Source organism: Callospermophilus lateralis, unplaced genomic scaffold (assembly GCF_048772815.1).
Source record: "Callospermophilus lateralis isolate mCalLat2 unplaced genomic scaffold, mCalLat2.hap1 Scaffold_98, whole genome shotgun sequence".
In the NCBI taxonomy this organism is placed as follows: Eukaryota; Metazoa; Chordata; class Mammalia; order Rodentia; family Sciuridae; genus Callospermophilus; species Callospermophilus lateralis.
In genome coordinates, this window is record NW_027517992.1 from 4,545,585 (window position 1) to 4,558,274 (window position 12,690).

The window sequence follows — 12,690 nt, forward strand, 5'->3', positions numbered from 1 at the left end:
TTAACCATGAATATAATATATTTTTTCTGAGTCTTTCTAATCTTAAGTAATACCAATTACTCTTCAAACCCACACACACACACACACCACAAACACACACACACACACACACACACACACACACACACACACACACCATAAACACACAGAGTTATACATAATTACAGGTAGGTACACATAGGAATATAGAAAAGACCTGCATGTCCCATTTTCCCCCTTGGCTTCAGTTGATAACACAGGGTGAGGTTTCTTGCTATTTCTTGGTTGAACTGGAAGTCATGCAGCTCCAATAGCCATCAATGATAATCCCCTTGGTAGAAATAAAATGTTTGGCTAATGCCTTTTCCCCTTACTATCTCCCACATCTACACACTGATGCAAGATAGTGGGGAGAAGACTTGGTATCACTTGATAAGAAAAAAAAGCCTATCTATTCTTCAGCTCTGTACTCAGTCTTCTTGTGTACCTCCCCAGTGCAATGGTGTTAAGTTCACTGAGCCTGGAAATGTTGGAAACTCTAGGTTTCCCTATATGTTTCCAATAGTGTGGAAAAATGAGGACAACAATCTTTCTCTGTTGGATTTGTATATACTTGAGTGGTTTTAGGCTGCCTTTTCTTGTTCCTTTGGCTAGAGACAAGACTTCTGTTGGAATATGTTTTTGCCTGTATTCACAGGGTGTGGCACTGTTCTACTGCAGCTTTTTAGCTTGAAGTCTGAACAAAAAAAGACAACCAAAGAAAACTTACAGCTATGGACCCTTGTGCTTGAGGTCTCCGGCATGTCTGTTTTTTTTGTGTTTATGCGTGTGTATGTGTGTGTGTGTGTGTGTGTGTGTGTGCGTGTCTGTTTTTGTTCATTTTTTTTTCATATTTCAGGATCTTTTAAAGCAAATTTTATATACTATTTCAGGGTTTTTTTTTGTATTTAATAAGAAGTGTAGGGGAAAATCAAGTGTGTATCAACTTTTCAGATGTGCAAGTGATAAAATTCCATTTTATATATAAAACATACCCTGCAACCTTCCAGTCAAGTTATTATTTATAATAGCTACTATACAGTTGACATTATTTTTCTAACTGCTAATAACATAGCCTATATATGAAGTCTGTTTTATTCAACTGTCAATTCTTCATGCCTCTTTTCCACTTAACTAATTGCCCAGAGAATTTTATACCCAACAAGGAAATGGTGACAGCAACCACTGTTACCTTGTTCTGAATCTTAGGAGGAAAGTGTTCAATTCCTCACCATTATGTACGATGCTAGGTGTAGGTTTTTGTTAATTTCTTTAACTGTGTTTGTTGTTGACTCCAATTATTAGATTGATGGACTTTCATTATATTTCTACCTTCTGTCAATTTCAGTTGTGAATGGATGGTGACTTTTATCAATAATTTTTCTGAATTCCTAAGATACTCTCATATAATTAATAATAAGTTACTACTATTATTAGTTAATCTGAATACAGAGTAAAGCACATTGATTTTTTTTTAATTTCAAGATACTTTATTTTCAAAACAGGTCACAACATTAAGCTTTTGGCCCATTCTGCCACTGTACAAGCTACAAATGCTTGCTGGGCAGCTGAGGGGGCACTCTTTAGTAGCTTGTTTGAAAAGTGAATAAAAATCCATATAAAACAAATATTCAAATAGTTTCCATAGGAACACAGATAAGTGTGACCCCATCTTCTAGTCGTCCGTATTGCTGCATCTGTGCCAACCCTACTCTCACAAAGACATTTCAAAACTAGCAGTAATTAAGTTAAATGGTCCCCCCAGATCCCTTAACTTAAGCTAAATCTGTAGTGAACAGCTACAGAGCGGCATCTACACGTTGATACTAGTGGAGGTGCACGCTGCCGGGTGACGTTTCATGCTGCTTTCCTGAGCACAAGACACGGGCAGAGTGCCAACGTCCTGTTCCTCCACCTCAGGTGGGAAGCCATGGTTCTGGATTTGCTGCATGCACTGCCATGTTGGTCCTGACATCACATAATAGATAGTTGGCCTCTGGAATCCATTGAAAGTAGAAGCAGCAGCAACAGTGTATGCACCCATGTTTTCAAAAAGCATCCAATCACCCACATGCATTTCGGGAAGGTCACAGCGCTCGACAATCCGATCAAGGCCATCACAGGTCGGTCCCCATATGCTGGATGAATAATACTTCTCATCTGGTTTAGGTCTCTTCTGCAGCAGGGGCTTTACATGTGCATGATCATAAAGGATGCAATTAAATGATCCATATACTCCGTCATTCACATAATACATAAAGGTCTGTTCACTTGCCTCATCTTCATCATCAGAGCCTGTCTGTTCCTTTAATACGAGTTTTTTGGCAATGATATTAACTGCAAGCGTGAAAGCTGAAGCAATATAATATCTTCCTGGTTCAGCTATGATTCTCACTGCAGAGTCTGATGGAAAGTATTTGTCCAGTGCTGGATTGATCACACTGGTGATCTCCTCAAACTTAAGCTTCACATCCTCAGATCCAGGGAAGCCACCACCAATATCCAGCAGACACATGCTGAAACCAGCCTCAGCTCCCATGTCAAAGACACATCGGGCATCAGAGATGGCCTGCACGAAGGTCTCAGGATCAGTGCAGCCACTCCCCACGTGAAAGCTGACACCAATGACATCAATATTTAATTCTTTAGCTCGTTCCAAAAGAAGTCTGCTGGTTTTGAGTGTGGCACCGAATTTAACACTGAGACGACAGACTGCTTTGGAATCATCAGTAGCAATCCGCAAAACCAACTTTGCCTTTGGATGTGCTCTGGCAACCTTCATCAATTCAACTTCACTGTCAAAAGTTATCATTTGGACTCCAATACTGGCAGCATATTTAATTTGAGACACCTGTTTACAAGGATTTGCATAGATAATCCTCTCCGGAGGCACTCGGAGACTCTGCACCAACTGTATTTCAGTCTTGCTAGCACAGTCAAATCCTGTCCCAATGGCAGCTAAGGTCTTCACTATGGCTCTGCTATCATTGCATTTGACTGCATAAAAGCGGGTAACACGAGGAAGAGCTTTTAACCATCTTAGATGTTTCTTTAGAATGTCTCCAAGGTCTGCGACATAAAAAGCATCCTTATCGTCAGAAGAAGACACTTCATTAATTTTTTGGTCCAAAATGTCCTTGGCAGTAAAGGCTTCATCAAGGAAGTGGCAGTCAAACTCTTCATTACTAAAGTTGTTCATGGCTCCTGGATATGCCTCAGAAATGCAACAAGATGGAAACTAAGAGATGAAATTTAAAGAAATTATTTCCAGCTTCTCTCAAAGGTAATTCTCCAGGAATTCCAAACCCCGTGTCCTCGGTCCAGCAGTGGAAATATTCTCAGAGCGCCCGGAGGCCGCGGGCCGGTCCCATGGAGATGCCGTCGCCCGAGCTGCGCCGCGCCGGAGCCCGAGGAGCGCTCCGCCGCCCCCGCCCGCCCGAGACGCCGGCCCGAGGTGGCGCCAAGCTGCTGGCTGAGGGCGGCTGGCGGCTGCAGGGACTGACAGCACATTGATTTTTATTACCTAAATTATTAAGTTAAAAATATCAATCTTATTGATCTCAAATTTCAATGAGTTTTGAAAAATGATCTGCCAATGTAAACACTACTACAATGAAGAAATAAGACTTTAACATTACTTATAAAACTCTTTTGCAGTTAACATTTTGCACATATTTACCTGATCTTTATATTTCCATCAATTCTGCTTTTTCTAGAAGTGTGCAATATTGAATTAAGCAATATATTGCCTTTTGTGAATCATTTTTTTTTCTTAAAATTAGGTTAAATAATAATGTTTCACCTGAGTTATTGAGTGTATTTGTACTGTGTTCATTTTTATTGCTGAAGAGTCAAATATTTAGTAAACAATCTTACATATTTTTTGTCTGCTCACTTCTTATGGACATATGGTTTATATTTTTGGATATTAAGAAAAAAACTGCTGGGGTGGGGATGTGGCTCAAGTGGTAAGGCACTTGCCTGGCATGCGCAGGGCACTGGGTTCGATCCTCAGCACCACATAAAAGTAAAATAAAGATTTTGTGTCCACTGAAAACTAAAAAATAAATATTAAAAAATTCTCTCTCTCTCTCTCTCTCTCTCTCTCTCTCTCTCTCTCTGCCTCTCTCTCTCTCTCTTTCTCTTTCTCTTTAAAAAAAGGAAAAAAAAACTGTATATAAATTTGAAAGAAGTCTTTGTTTTGCATCATTTTATTTTTCTTGGGTAAATACCTGAGTCAAATTATTAAGTCACAGGATAGGTATATGTGTAACCTAATAAAAAAACTGTCAAACTCTTTTCCAAATGGTTATGCAAGTTTACATTCCCAGCTGCAGTGTAAACCAGAGTTCAAGCTTTTCCTTCTCCATGTTAACACTTGATATTGCTACATGTTAAATTTAAGCCATATGACTATGTCTGTAGTTGTTATAAACAGAGTTCTAATTTACATTTTCTTCATGAATGAACAAACTCAATATATTTTTTATAGGCATTAAATATACATTCAACTATTTTCTTTCCTGGAACTATGTGCTCAAATTGCTTACTAACTTTTAGAGGAGTATTCGTGTAAAAAAGTGACCAGAAAAAAAATATGTAAGATTTTTTTCCTATACTCAAATAATTGACTCTTCAGCAATAAAAATGAACACAGTACAAATAATTCAATAACTAAGGTGAAACATTATTATTTAACCTAATTTTAAGAAAAAGAAATGATTCAAAAATTGTAATATATTGTTTAACTCAATATTGCACACTTCTAGAACAAGCAGAATTAATGAAAATATAAAGATCAGGTAAATATGTGCAAAATAACTGCAAGAGAGTTTTATGAAGAAATGTGAAAGTCTTATTTCTTCATTTTAGTAATGTTAATATACTACTTAGGTGTAAGAAAATACACATTGCATATCCTAGAAATAATTAACTTTGTATTGTGTATTGTGTATTGTGAATACATTCTCCCAGTAAAGGGGTTATTTATACACTTTATTAATGATTTTTAATTTTTATGAAAAACAAATTATTCATTTTTATTTGATTTTGTGTTATGTCTGAGAATCTTTTTTAATTCAAGTAATAAGGGCTCATTCATTTTTTTCCCAAAACACTTAACTTTTGTGCTTACATTATATTGATAGTGTTAGGTTAATTAATGTTCATAATATGAGGACATCTGTTTAATCTTTGAGGTTTATAATCCCAGAATAAGGAAATAATATACATAAAGTAAATTATTTAGACCTTTAGAACATTTCACAATAGCATATATTAGGAAAGTTACTGTGATAACTAGAAGACTTATGTGAATATATAGAAAACCTCTTAGTTTAGCTAGAAATGCAGTTAATATACTGAGTTCTTCAGTAATAAAAATAGCTTATTTTTTTATAACTTACTTTTTTATCAGCTGTGCAAGCACTATTAAAAAATTTAATTTTTTATGTCAACTTTAATTAAAAATAACAAAATAAGAAAATAAATAGAAATGTGACATGACAAATATCTTCAAGTCATTCAAAATCTGGATATAGCACAAAACTCTTGTCTCCTACATTAGTCAATACCATACCACATTGTACTGAGGGGCATTGTGTAATGTTGGTTGGCACAGAATATATTTAAAATACAGCCTTAAGATTATTTCAATATATTTTTAAACAAATTAAACATTTAAGAAACTTTGAATTAGAGTGTTTTAAAACCTCAATTACAATCATGAGACCTTCCATATTTTCTTTAAAAGGACAAAATGATAAATTATTAAGGAGAAAAACAAAGAATCTGTTTGAATTTTTGTTGTTCTTGCTGTTCTGCATAATTGAAACAAATCTCTTTAATTCCTCAAAAAAGAGTCCATCATTGTGGGAATCATATTAAAAAATAGGATAATTCTTCTATAAATGTAAATTCTTTATTTTTAAAATCATCTTTTCTACAATTTGATACTTATTTTCATCAAAAAAAAGGAAAAGAAAAAAATTAGAAAAAGGAACATATATTTTAAAGGTAAAATAATAAATAATGAAATTTATTTCAGTGGTTCTGAAGTATCTTTAGATCAGCGTCTTTAGCATCATCATCAGGATGTATGCTAAAAATGCAAATTCTTCGGCACCACCCAATACCCATTGTAACAGAAAATCTGGAGGGAGGCTCCAGAAAACTGTTTTCACAAGTGTTCTAGATGATTTTCATATCTACTTCAGTTTGCAAACTACTAGCCTATTTGTTGAATAAATTGGCCATTTATGAGTAATATGAAACAAATGTCTATTTATAGGAGCAGATCATAAAAATACTTGATTTTTTGCCATTCTCAAATCACTTAGTAAGTTATGTAAAATTTGTTTATAGTTCACTGTATTTATAATATACAATTGTATTCATTCCTCTGTGAACTGCAGATCATTTTCATTTTCCCATCTATGCATAGCTGAAGTACTCAGTACTCTGGCTTTGCCTTCTGTTTTAATTTACCTCTATTAATTATTGGACATTTCTTCCCACACCACTTTTATAATATTTTACTATTCAATGTGCTAGTATATTCTTCAAATCTTCATAGATTCTTAAGGACAAGTTATCTTTAAGTTGTCAGTTTGTCATTTTCTAAGACATTAGGCCTTATCTTTCTTGCCTTCTCTCTCAAGTTGGATTGCACTGCTTTTAAAGGAGAGACAGGTGTTGGTAACACACCTGCCTAGGGCTGCTGTCATTTCCTTCACCTGAAAATGATAGCATCCTAAATTTTAAAGAGTTCAAGATTTTGCTTTCCTTCTGTACATTTTCAATCAAATAAATATGTTTAGAAGCTTAAGAAGATTTCTTTATGAAAACTTTAAACAGTCAAAGATAGAACTGGATCTGGATTCAGAATAATCCTGATTCAAATTCCAACATGGACAATGATTAATTACACGGCCTTAGGGCAGACAATTAACATTTGAGGAACTTTTTTCATATGTAAAGTGGAATAATCATTTCTGCCTCTCACGTTGGTTGTAAGGTTTAAGATAAATTTTGATAAAGCATGCAATTCCAGAAATCAGAGCCAGCTCTAGACAGGAATCAAGAAATGTCATTGTGTGCGTTATAATTTTGTGACAAAGGTGGCAAAATTAACAGAAAAACCTTAGGCTGTATCCTCCCATAGGTATGCATTTTTTTCACACTGTTTACTAAATGATGTGCTATTTTCTCACAAATTCATAGAGTTTGTGATATGAGAATGATATTTCTAGAGGATGACTCAGTATATTGATGTCTAAGAAATATATGAAAATGTCTTTGCAATAAAAATCATCACAATAATTGAGATATACAAATACCAAATATAAAGTTGAGAACTGAGGTCACAAAAATAAAGATACATTGGGTACTTACAAAAGAAAATTTTGCTATTTTATTTTATCCTTAAAACCGACCAATTTGTGATAGTGTTATTTGCAGATTAGAAAACTGAAGCACATAGATATTAAACAATTTGTCTAAGGAAATAGAGTTAGTAATTGTCAGCCAGTATTTAAATGCTAGCAGATGGTTTCTGGAAAGTATTCTTTTTAAAAATATTTTGTTTTAATTATAGATGAACACAATGCCTTTATTTTATTTGTTGATTTTTATGTGGTGCTGAGGATCGAATCCAGTGCCTCACAGTTGTTAGGTGAACACTCTACCACTGAGTAACAACACTAGCCCTCTGGAAACTATTCTTAAACTGGGGTGCTTCTCTGCTGCATCTACAAGTGAAATGCACCAAAATTAACAAATTCAGTTATAAAGATCGGTCTGCTGTCCTTCCTAAAGACATAAATTATAAAGTCATTGTTTCACTGCCTTACTACAATCTCCTAAGGACAATTCAGGAAAAATGCAAAGTAAGTACACACCCCAAACCCAACCCCTACCCCAACCCGTCTCCTCAACCCCAGACTGGGGTAGAAACTGTGAGAAGGAGGACAAGAAGGAGATATGATGGGGCAACTTGTTTTTTGTTTTGTTTTGTTTTGTTTTGTTTTCACACTAATTTCTGAGCAGTCATGACAGGATTAAACTATTTTGGTTTTGCAGAAAAGTAAGTGGATTGTGAAACTAGTAGTGCTGAAGTGGCTCTAGACCTTGGTGCCTTTTATTTCTTTTGGGAATGGATGTTGAAGTCTATGGCCTATTCTGGCATCTGGACTTTTCTAAACATCTTTATTGAGATAATTTTTAAACTTTGGTTTAGCACTGGAAAAATGATAAAACTTAGGGAACAAGGCCCAGGTTTTTGCTAGACTTTTGGCTCAAGGTAAAGAAGGAAAGGAGATGTGCTGATTTTCTTCCAAATTGTCTAATCCATTTTCTCCAGAAAGGAAAATAGACAAAGAAGTGGGACAACTGCCTTGTCAGGAGCTATAAATGGACTGTTTGGCTGTAGCTTCTTTTTTTCAAAATCTCTTAGAAATCTGGTAACAAAAACGTAGATAAACCTAAATGAAAAGTATCGTAATGATTTACTATTTTTTTCAAATTTACTTTCTACCTTAAGTTTTGCTTTCCTTATGTTATATCAACTCTGACATGGTTGTCTTTTCTTATGAATATATCGCTACATTAGCACTTCAAGGTCTGTGGCAGAATATAGCCTCATGTTAATTTATGGGTCTGAGCACTCTTTGGAAATTGCTATCATTTCCAAACCTGCTTAAAATGCCTGTGTGACATTTTCCAGGAGAAGACTGACATTGGAATAAGCCTGATTGATTCAGGAAAGGGAATAGATATGGCATCACATTCCAAACTGGTTTAGAAAATGGAACAGATAATTCAAAATAGTGTAGTAAAAAGAATGGGCAACAAAGACTTGAGTCCCACTATTATATCTACTATTTAACCTGGGAGGCTGCATTTTCTATGCAATATCTTTGCAGGTAATGACATGTAAAAAATTATATTTGTTGTAAATATGCAACAAAGAGAGTCTCCTAGCAAGTAATATACCATATCTTAAATTAAAGAAAACTAAATAATGATAAATCTGTGTAGTTCTTATTTATTTGACTTTCTTCCATGAATTTTCCACCAAGGCTTCTTTATTCACTGATTTTTTCAATATTCCCATCCCTAAACTTTCAAGACAATGTTTACATATTCTAGATAAATGTTTGCCATTTTGCAGCATCTTTTTTTATAGTTTCTGGTCATTAACATTTGCCTCCTGGACCATCATGCAAGAAAACATGCTCACATATTCCTATAACTATGTCCTCAGGATCCTTGTATTTAGGCAGCCTTTTAAGATTTACAGCTACGTCCTTTGGCATATGAGGACTTGGCTGGGATTCAGGATGAATTTGCCTTACAACAAAATAGCTTCTGGGCTGTGATAAGATTTCAAAGCACTTTTGGAAGCATTATTTATTTTGTATCATGCATGGCTACAGTGTTATATACTTATACCTGAGACTCTATAATGCTATCTGAAAGAAATAAATCTTTCCATTTATGTCTACTGATGTGACAAAAATATGCCTTATTTTACATCTTTGATATTAAATAAAATACTACGTGGAATCCCAATTTTTTTCACTACTCTTGAATTATGTGGCTTTTTAAATTATACTCCCAATGAAGAAATGATCTATGAGATTATCAACTCCTTTGAGGCTAACGGGGTGTCCAATAATTGAGTTCACTTCTGAAGTACCAGAACTTAACTTCAGACTATACAGGTTTACAGACTTAGCTTCAAAGATTGCCTGCAATTAAGTCAGACACAAATAAAAGGCATAGGCTGTCCACATTTCTGTCCAACCAACTACCATTTTAGATGTTCCCATGATTCCTTCCAGTGTTTTATTTTTTGATTACAATCATTTAGAGAACTCAGGAAAACACTTACTTAATATACCTTAGAAACAGCTGAAAGGAAGAGATTGTTTAGAGCCAAGTATGGAATGGAAATGGGGCACACAGAGTTCCATGCTCTTCCTGGGCTGCCACCCTCAGAGCAACCTCTGTTCACCACCATGAAAGCTCACTGAATCTCACTGTCCAAGAATTTCTTTGACCTCCATCTTCTTCCACCCTGCAGGACTTGAATGGGTCCTTCTGATGACCACCTCACTAGCATTAATTCATGTGTGATCTTTTGAAAGGACTCAAAGAGAATAATAATAATAATAATAAAGACATTTCTATCAATCAGAAAATTTTGAAAATTTTTGAAATTTTGTGCTTTTTAAAAATCTACTTCGGTAGCATTCTCACGATTACATATCTTATACCTTAAGACCAACTCCAAGGAACTTACTACATTTTGAGTATTTCCTCTCTCTATGATTTTATTTATATATTAATAGTAACTGTCAATTTTTTCCGACTTACAAAACCCAAACATTGTTTACTTCATGGTAGAGAATTAAGCATGTTATCAGAAAGATAAGACAAACACTATGAAAGATAATACTTCCAAGAATGCTTTCTTCTTTTCTCTGACTCTGTCTTTGCCTTTCTTTGTCACTCCTCTCTCCCTCTCTTTCTTCTGGAAGTCTGTTCTCATTGTGCTACACCATTCCCCCCAGACCCCCATTGTTGTTGCTTAGGTCACTGTCCTCACAATATTATTCTGATGCACTAGTTTCAGGACTAGATAAAAAGATATTTATCCCATTGAAGTAATCACTAGAACCAAATAATACACCTCACTCTACTGCACTTAACAAAACAGAAAATGACTTATAAGAAGTTCATAGATTGAATTTACAGGAGAAAACCAAGGAGCAGCATGTCCTTTCATTTCCAAATACTCCCAAACACTTTCTGTTTTTAGGCTTTGCAATTTCTGAATGCTAGTCTAGTTGGAGATTTGCTTTACTCTCTAGAACTTTTTAAAAATGAGAAAGTGGCTTGAGATCTTTCTGATACCATAGTGTCCCTTTTGATATTTATACCTCCTCTTCTTTTTTTGACCAACTATTCTCCTCCTGGTCACATGCCTGAATTTACTGAAAGTGCTACAACATGGATCACAGTCCTTTAGGTCCTACAACTTGTTATCTTAGTGACTTTAGATTCCTCTGTATGACATAGGCAACATCTGGATTTTTATCCTACTTCCCTTCCTTTCATTCACTTTCCCTTCATGTTAGCTTTGAACATTTCTGTCAAAAATTGTGAAATTTTCCACCTCTAAAATCACTATTTAAAACAACACAAATTCCAGTGAACTTACTCCTTGGCATATGGTTCACTTGCTTTTGCACTATCATTGAAACACTTCTTCAAGTCTCATCAGTGTTTCCAAAGCATTCAAGCTCCTGTCAGTCTCTGTTATCATTTTAAAAATATTATTTTATTGTTCCATATTAATTTTACAGAATAGTAGGTTTCATTGTGAAATGTCTGTAGATGCACATAACATAACTTGGTCATTATTACTTCCTGACACCTTCGCTAATCTTTGCCTCTTCCTTCCCACTGTGCCCTTCCTTTACCTTAATGATTCCCTCCTATTTTTGGAACATCCTTTACTTTCTTCTTTCCCTGAAGCTTCTACATACGAGAGAAAATATACAATATATATCTTTTGGTGTCTGGCTTATTTCCCTTAGCTTGAAAGTCTACTGTTCCATTCATTGTCCTGCAAATGACATGATTTCATATTTTATGGATAAATAAAAACTCCATTCTGTATATAAACCACATTTTTTTTGTTCCTTTCATCTTTTGATGGTTGTATAGGTTGACTCCTTTACTTGGCTATTGTGAATTGTACTGGCATAAATCTGGGTGTGATTATATCCCTAAAGTATGCTGATTTTTAATTCTTTAAAGAAACACCAATACCAATGCTCTTCAAATTGTACCATGAAATAGAAACAGAAGGAACATTGCTAAACTCATTCTATTAAGCCATTATCACCCTGATAGCAAAAATCAGATAAGGATACTTCTAGCAAACAAAATTACATTTCAACATCACACACCATGATCAAATCAGTTTAATTAAAGGGATACAAGGTTGGTTCAACATACACAAATCAATAAAAGCACAAAAATCAATACACCACATAATATAAGCAAGAACAAATATCACATAATCATCTCAATAGCTGCAGAAAGTCTTCAATAAATTCAACATTTCTTTATGATTGAACTCTTCTTGTCTTTCACCACTGACATATACATGGCTGAGGTTTGGATATATTGTGTTTTCCCAAAGTTTTATGTGTTAGTAAATTGGTCTTCAGGCTGAAGAATTTAAGAGATGGTAGAACCATTTTGAAGTGGGACCTAGTGAGGATTCTTCAGCCTAATAGGAATATGTCTTTGAAAGGCATTGAAGTATTTCTTGTGGAATCTCCATTAATTCTTGTGAGGGGATTGTTATATAAGCCTATGCCTGATTGTGAGTTGTTCTCTGGTTTAATTTTGAAGATATGACCAATCTTCCTACATATAGCCTGCCATCCACACTGAGGCCCTTACCAAAGCCTATGCTGTGCTGTCTAGAATGAATGCCAACTTCCAAAACTGTAAGCTAAGTAAGCTTGTTTATTTTTAACTATTCTGTTTGGAAGTTGTGTTATAGTGATAAAAAGTTGACAAATAGATTCACCTTAACTTATGTACATTATTTTATGAATTCCTTGGAAATTCCAAGAACCCATTTCCTTCTGT

At 34.9% G+C, this 12,690-nt stretch overlaps 1 pseudogene; it reads right to left on the reverse strand.

The window, feature by feature from the left end:
* Positions 1 to 1,504: 1,504 nt before the first annotated feature.
* Positions 1,505 to 3,415, reverse strand: LOC143386170 (ornithine decarboxylase pseudogene; annotated as a pseudogene).
* Positions 3,416 to 12,690: the final 9,275 nt, after the last annotated feature.